We start from the raw sequence: 7,407 nt of genomic DNA on the forward strand, positions 1-7,407 counted from the left end.
TTAAAAGACATAAGGAATAAAAATACATCTTGCTAAAAGGTACCATAGACAATGAAGTCATATTAATATTAAATATATACGCACTAAGTGACATAGCATCCAAATTCTTAAAGGAGACATTAAAGCAGTTCCAGGAAGAAATAGACAGCAAAATTATATTAGTGTGGGGCCTCAACTTTCCGCTCCCAGAATTAGATAAAACTAATAACAAAATAAACAAGAAAGAAGTTAAGGAGATAAATAGAATCTAAGAAAATTTAGATTTCCATAGAAAGTTGAATGGAGATAGAAAGAAATATGAGGGAATGCCCATCAGCTAGAAAATGACTGAACAAGTTGTGGTATATAATTGTAATGGAATATTACTGTGCTACAAGAAATGTAGCAGACAGACTTCAGCAGAGCAGACAGACTTCAGAAAAACCTCGAAAGAATTATATGAACTGATGCAAAGTGAAATGAGCAGAACTAGGAGAATATTGTACCTAATGCAGCAGTACTCTGTGATGATCAAATGTAAATGGTGTAACTATTTTCAGAAATACAATGATCCAAGACAATTCCAAAGGACTTATAATGAAAAATGCTATCCATTGCCAGAGAAGAAACGGATGGGGATTGAATATAGATGAAAGCATACTGTTTTTCACTCTCTGTATTTTTTTGTGCATTGTTTTTTTGTTAGGATTCTTACAAAGCAATAAGTCAGTTGTCTAATTTTAGTATCGTGCTTAGCAGTTCTCTGTTTCAGAGTTCATACCTTTCACACCTTTAAGAGTTCACACATTAGTTCACACATTGCCGTTCAAGATTCACAAGTTAGGATTCAGTCGGGAGATTCACAAGTCAGGAACCCACAATCCCACTTTCTCTCGCAGGTGTTCACACCTTTGAGTTCACACCTCTAAAAGAGCATATAAAAGGACAAGCTCACTAGAAGCTTTTAGAGCCTCAGCCAGGAATCAGTTGGGAAGATTCAGAGCCAGGATTCAGAGAGAGCTAGAGGCTGAAGCTGGCAGAGGCAAAGGACTAGCTACAAGAGCTTTCAGAACCAAGGAAAGCTTACTGGGCTATTTTGGAAGAGACAACAAAGGACTGGATTTTAACTCCTGGCTGCGTTTGAGGTGATTATTACTTGGAACTGAAACTAAGTCTGCCTCCAGAAGCTCCCCAAAAAACCTGCTCACAGAGAACGATTATATTTTAGAAAAGAAGAATACTACATTTTGGCACCCAACGTGGGGCAGACATGATTCTGATCCAATGGAAAAGTCTCCTCAATCCAGAATTAGGGTGAGTACAACAAAGAAACTTTGTTAAAGAGCTAAAGTAGAATTTCAGCTGAAATGGGACAGATATTTAAAGAACAGCCTTCTCTTCAAAGAAAACGTTTAGAGAGCATTGTCAGGGTTATGAAAAGTTTGATTATAATTTGGGAGCAGATCATTGAACTTTTAGAAGCTGTACAGTACATATCTCCTTGGTTCTCTATGGAAAAAGAATTGGATCTAAATGAGTGGAAATTAGTAGGAGAGGAACTTTGTCAATTCTACAATAAAAATGGACCTGACTCAATTTCCAGACACACTTAATACATATAATTTAATACATCTGGTTTTAGGAAATTATATAAGTGTTAGAATAAGGAAAAAGAAGAAAGAACAGGAGGGGGAGGTGCCAACTAAACTAGGTGAAAAGGAGGAAGAATCAGATAAGACTTCACAGCAGGAGAAATTAGATCATTCCCCATCCCCTGATCTACTTCCTTCAATTAACCCTTCATGGGTGGAGGGAGAAGGAGGAAGGGAAGAGGCAGTAATGCAATCAGAACCACCTATTTAGCCTGTGACAAGATTAGAAAAGGCATCAGTTAAGGCAAAAAATGAAGGACAGGATGTATCTGATTTTATAAATGCATACCCTGTGATTGAAGAGATTGACTCTTCAGGTCAAGAAAGAAGATACATTCCTTTTAATTTCAAAAAAATTAAGTATTTGAAAAAGGGTTGCACTCTTTATGGGGCTACATCCTCTTATGTTAAGATGTTACTAGATAGTTTGGCTTATGAAATCTTAACCTCGAGTGATTGGAAATCCATAGCAAGGACATGTTTAGAACCTGGACAAAACCTTGTAGCTTTCAGAGTATTATGAATTATGTAGGATTGAAGCCCAATGCAATAGGCAAATAGGAGTTAATGTACAAATAGCTTTTGACCAACTAGCTGGTGAAGATCAGTATGGAGAGAATTCAGAACAGATTAATTATCCCATAACAGTGTATGAGCAAATTTCTAAGGCTGCTATAAAAGCTTGGGACTCCCTCCCTGGAAAAAAGATTGAGTGGAAGCCTTCACAAAAATAGAGCAAGGTCCCAATAAACCTTTTGCAGATTTTGTGGGATATTTGCAAACAGCTGTAACAAGAACCATTGTAGAAAATGCATCTACAGAAATAATGGCCAGACATATGGCTAAGGAAAATGCCAATGAGGTTTGCAAAAGAATTATATGGGGACTACATAAAGATACTCCTTTAGAGGAGATCATAAGACGCTGTGCTACAGTGGGCACAAATGCTTATTATACCCAGACTATGATGAACATGGGAAGACAGAGTCCCTCTTGGCAAGGGACTATTAGAGAAACTCATAGATGCTTTCAATGTGGAAAAGTTGGACACCTAAGAGATCAGTGTAGGTACAGAGATAGAATGAGAGGACAGAGTGAGAGAAAACCCAAAACCCCATGTCCAAAATGCAATCGAGGCTTCCACTGGGCCTCTGAATGTAGATTTACCCAGGAAATGAGAGACAGGGCCCAGCCCCAGGATATCATACAAAAGACAGATGGGGCATGATGGCAGCTGAGTTTACATCCAGAGAGTCTTTAGAAGGTCAGGACTCTGATGTGATCAATCAGTCTAAAAATAATCACATGGCAGAAACAGATTACATGATCAACCAACAGAAAACAATCAGATGGCAGAAAGGGATTACAGCTGGGGAGAATATAGGCCTTTTAAACCAAAAGGGCAGTATCCAGTGCAAACAGCTCCAATGTAATTGCCAGATGATGAGAAGAAATCCTCAAAGCGGTAAATAGAAGGGAATTAGATAGGTTAACTGCCTGGGAGAGAGGGTTTGCTTGAGTTCCTACAAATGAAGAAGGAAACGGATGAGTGGCAATGAGCACTTGGAGAGAGACAGAAAAGGAGAAAAACCTCAAAACAAAGGAGAAAATCTAAAAAACATCTGACACTGAAGGAGCATGGCTGACAATGAGACTGTTAAAAGAACTTTAAAATCTTCAGGAATCATTGGATTCCCTAACCAAGATGAGACTGTTTCAGTTCTTGAAAACCAGCAGGAATGATTGGATTCCTTGAGATGAAAAATTGTTGATAAAGACTGTTGCAGGACTTCAAAACTCGCAGGAATTATTAGATTCCTGGCACATGAACTAATGGGCAATAGATTCCTTTTGGACTATTTCTAGGACTTATGGACATGTATAATTTCTCATGTTGATTCATGTTATTTGTTACATCACCACTAGCTTGTGTTATATTACTATGTGCTTATGTTATTTATGTAATTATGTAATGCCTCCCATATTGATGGATTTATGTATACCTATTTCAAGTGAGCCCCTTCAGAAACCCGCTAATCTGATTTGATTTCCCATTTATTTGGTGTTTTCATCTTCTTTCCTGAGATATGAGGGAGGGTGTGACCACCTCCTTTTTATGGTATTTTCACTCCTTTTTTGAGCAGTCAGGAAAGGCATGATCACCTTCTTTTTTGGGGTTCTTACCTTCTGGAGAAGTCAGGGAGGTCATGACCACCTTATATTCTAAATCAAAAGAAATCGAGAGATGTTAGGATTCTTACAAAGTGATAAATCAGTTGTCTAATTTTAGCATCGTGCTTAGCAGTTCTCTGGTTCAGAGTTCACACTTTTTACATCTTTCAGAGTTCACATATTAGTTCACACATTAATGTTTGAGATTCACAAGTTAGGATTCAGTCAGGAGATTCACAAGTCAGGAACCCACAATCCCACTCTCTTGAAGTCAACCTTTGAGTTCACACCTCTAAAAGAGCATATAAAAGGATAAGCTCCCTAGAAGCTTTTTAGAACCTCAGCCAGGAACCAGTTGGGAAGATTCAGAGCCAGGATTCAGAGAGTGCTAGAGGCTGAAGCTGGTAGAGGCAAAGGACTAGCTACAAGAGCTTTCAAAACCAAGGAAAGCTTACTGGGCTATTTTGGAAGAGACAATAAAGGACTGGATTTTAACTCCTGGCTGCATTTGAGGTGATTATTACTTGAAACTGAAACTAAGTCTGCCTCCAGAAGCTCCCCAAAAAACCTGCTCACAGAGAATGATTATATTTTAGAAAAGAACACTATAGTTTTTCTCTTTGGGTTTATGGCTTCTTTCACCATATAACTAATATGGTAATATGTATTGCATGATTGAATATGTGCATCCTCTATCAAACTGTTTACTGTCTCAGGGAGAAGGGAGGAGAAGGAAGGAGAAAGAAAATTTTTGGAACTCAAAATTTTTAAAAAATGTTTAAAATTGTCTTCATATATAACTAGGGAAAAACTATCTATCTCTCTATCTATCTAAATAAACAAAGGAGAGATAATTTAAAAATCACTGGACTATTTGAACAGCTTAGACAAATGAAAACGAGGTCAGTGTGGAAACAGAACCCATCAATCACTTCCTGAAAGAAAACCCAAAATGAAAGCTCTCCAAGAAATCATTGCCAAAATCTAAATTTACCAGATCAAATAACAATATATAAGTGACTAAAAAGAAAGAATTCAAATAGTGAGCAAGCACAAGATTTAGTAGCTACCATTTATAAAGAAGCAGAGAACATGCTAAGTACTAAGTATATGTAAATTAGATAACCATTGTCTCATCAATTCCACTGAGGTAACACCTTGTTTTAAGTGTACTTGTTTCAAGTATACGCCTCCGAAGTTCCACCTTCTACAGAAAACTATCTTTGCATGTATTTTGAAAAGTACAAAGCTACTATTTAAAAAAGAAAACAAAGAAACACATTCACTTTAAAAGCATTACCTTAAGGAACAGGGTCTACAGCAGATGGCCTTAAGGAAAGACATTTCCAATACCTCAGATTATTCCATATCCCTAGCTCTATAGAGCTAGGGAGCCAGTCTTGTTTTAGGAGAATGAAGTCAGAGCCAATCACTCATAATCTAATTCACAAGAATAATAGATAATAACTTATCAGAAAGTTTGTCAAAAATCCATTTAATTTATAACAACAGCATCTCCCTTCATCTTAGTTTAATAATCATGTCAAAAAAAAAAAGGGAATGAAGCTTATCTATCATGTCTTTATCTTTCTGTAATCACTGCTTCTCTTTACAAATGTCCTTCACCTAGCATTTTATTTATCTAATCCAGAATTTTCCCTAGAAACTAAGTCAAGTTTTTTTTTTTTTAAATCAGGTCAAAATTTGTTCTTCCTCAATTTCATGATATCTCTTTTGCTTTCCATAGTTTTTCAAATATGACTGAAAGTGGCTCAGCATTTACTTCTGCCAGTTTATTTGATGTAGTTCATTTGAATCATGTTAATTGAATTTATTAAGAGAATCCTATTATTGCTTTACCTACCCTGGGTATCAAATCCCTTATATAAGTAAGTTTTTTTTTTTCCTGTGGAAAAATCATTGTTCTTTGCAAAGAAAAGCAAACCAAACAAAATGATCATAGTAAAATCTATTTTTAATCTATTTTTGCCCAGTTGGTGAATAGTATTCTTCAATGACAAAATCACTTCTGCCCAGATACTCTATCATGCCTACAGATTCTATTTCCTGTATTTCATCACATAAATATATCTTCTTAATCTGTTCCATTTGAATGAAGCATACTCATCTAGTGCATGTTCCAGTTATAGATTTTATCCTGCCAAGTGTCAGTGATTCTTACCAGGCCAAATTGTTCCCTTTGTAATAGGTTCTCTAGTTCTTGTTTGTTGCTTTATCTTTGGGCAAAACTGAATATACCTGTGTAACCCTGGGTAAGTCACTTAATCTCTATTTTGGCATTTCTTTATGGAAAGTTTTGGTTTTTGCTTCTCTCTCAATCCAGAAGTAGTAGGATTTGGATTTATGTATAGGTCTAAAAAGCTTGTTTTTCAAGATTTCTTCCATGTCTCCCATATTTTATCAAATTTCTTTTCCCATAAACTGAATCCATGACCTATTTCACTAGTCCAAACTCTTTCAAGTCACCTTTTCTTTTCTCTCTTTGGCTCATATTATCTCTTCTATCATAGTCTCTTTCCACAGCATTCTCTTAAAATAGATCAAACCAAAAGCTCTGCTTATCATACAGACTCCACTTCAGGAGATTGAAACAATTCTTTTGAATTACTGGACAGAGTTCAACTCACCTGGAATTGAAGAGGTGGGTCTAAACAGATAGGGACAGTATTCCTCTGTACTTTACCTAAAAAGCTTGAGTACTATAGTGCTATATTTTGTCAAACAAAAATCTCAGTTTTCTTATATTTATTCTGTTTAGAATTATAAAGAGGGCAAATTTAATAATAATAGTCAATATTTATTTAGTGCTTACTGTATATACCAAAACACTTTGCAATTACTATCTCATATGAGCCTCACTTTGGAAAATTGATTCTATTATTATCTCTATGTTACAGTTGAGGAAACAGAGGTTATTTAGTTACTTACTCAGGGTGACACAACTATACATAGCTAATCAGTGTCTGAGGCTGGATTTGAATTTAGATTTTTCTAACTCCAAGTCAAGTGATGAGTTTGGGATAGTAATTCCTAATTCAAAATACAAGGCACAAGACAACATGTGAAGAATTCACAATTGCATTTTCTTTGCCAAAAGGTATCTTTAAGAGAAAGTTACAGGCAAAATGAAGAAGTAAAATAGATACCAGGAATGGTAAATATGAAATAGATTCTGGAGAGTATGTAGTTAGCAAGAAAGGAGGTTTTAACACTCAGCAAGGAAAAGGACAAATTTCCTTTTGAAACTCACAATTAGCCAGGAGAAAAGAAATATACCATAAAATGGGAATGTACATTGACTGGCAGGCTAAATATAGAGGAGTTTAGCACCTAAAAAAGTTAATGCCTTTCCCCTGCTTGCCTCAGAGAGTATTATAATCTTACCAGTATTTCATGCTTTCTTTGAAAACCCAGGAACTCGTCACTAGCATTCTATCCACTGTGCTGTCTAACTGTCCAAATTTAATGTTAACTTAAAAAAAAATCAACAATTAGAGCTATACCAAAATGAAATGAAATAGTAGTTTCCCCATCATTAGATATTTTCCAGCAAAGACTGGATGACTCTTGCCAGTTGTATTGT

Source organism: Sarcophilus harrisii, chromosome 2 (assembly GCF_902635505.1).
Source record: "Sarcophilus harrisii chromosome 2, mSarHar1.11, whole genome shotgun sequence".
NCBI lineage: Eukaryota > Metazoa > Chordata > Mammalia > Dasyuromorphia > Dasyuridae > Sarcophilus > Sarcophilus harrisii.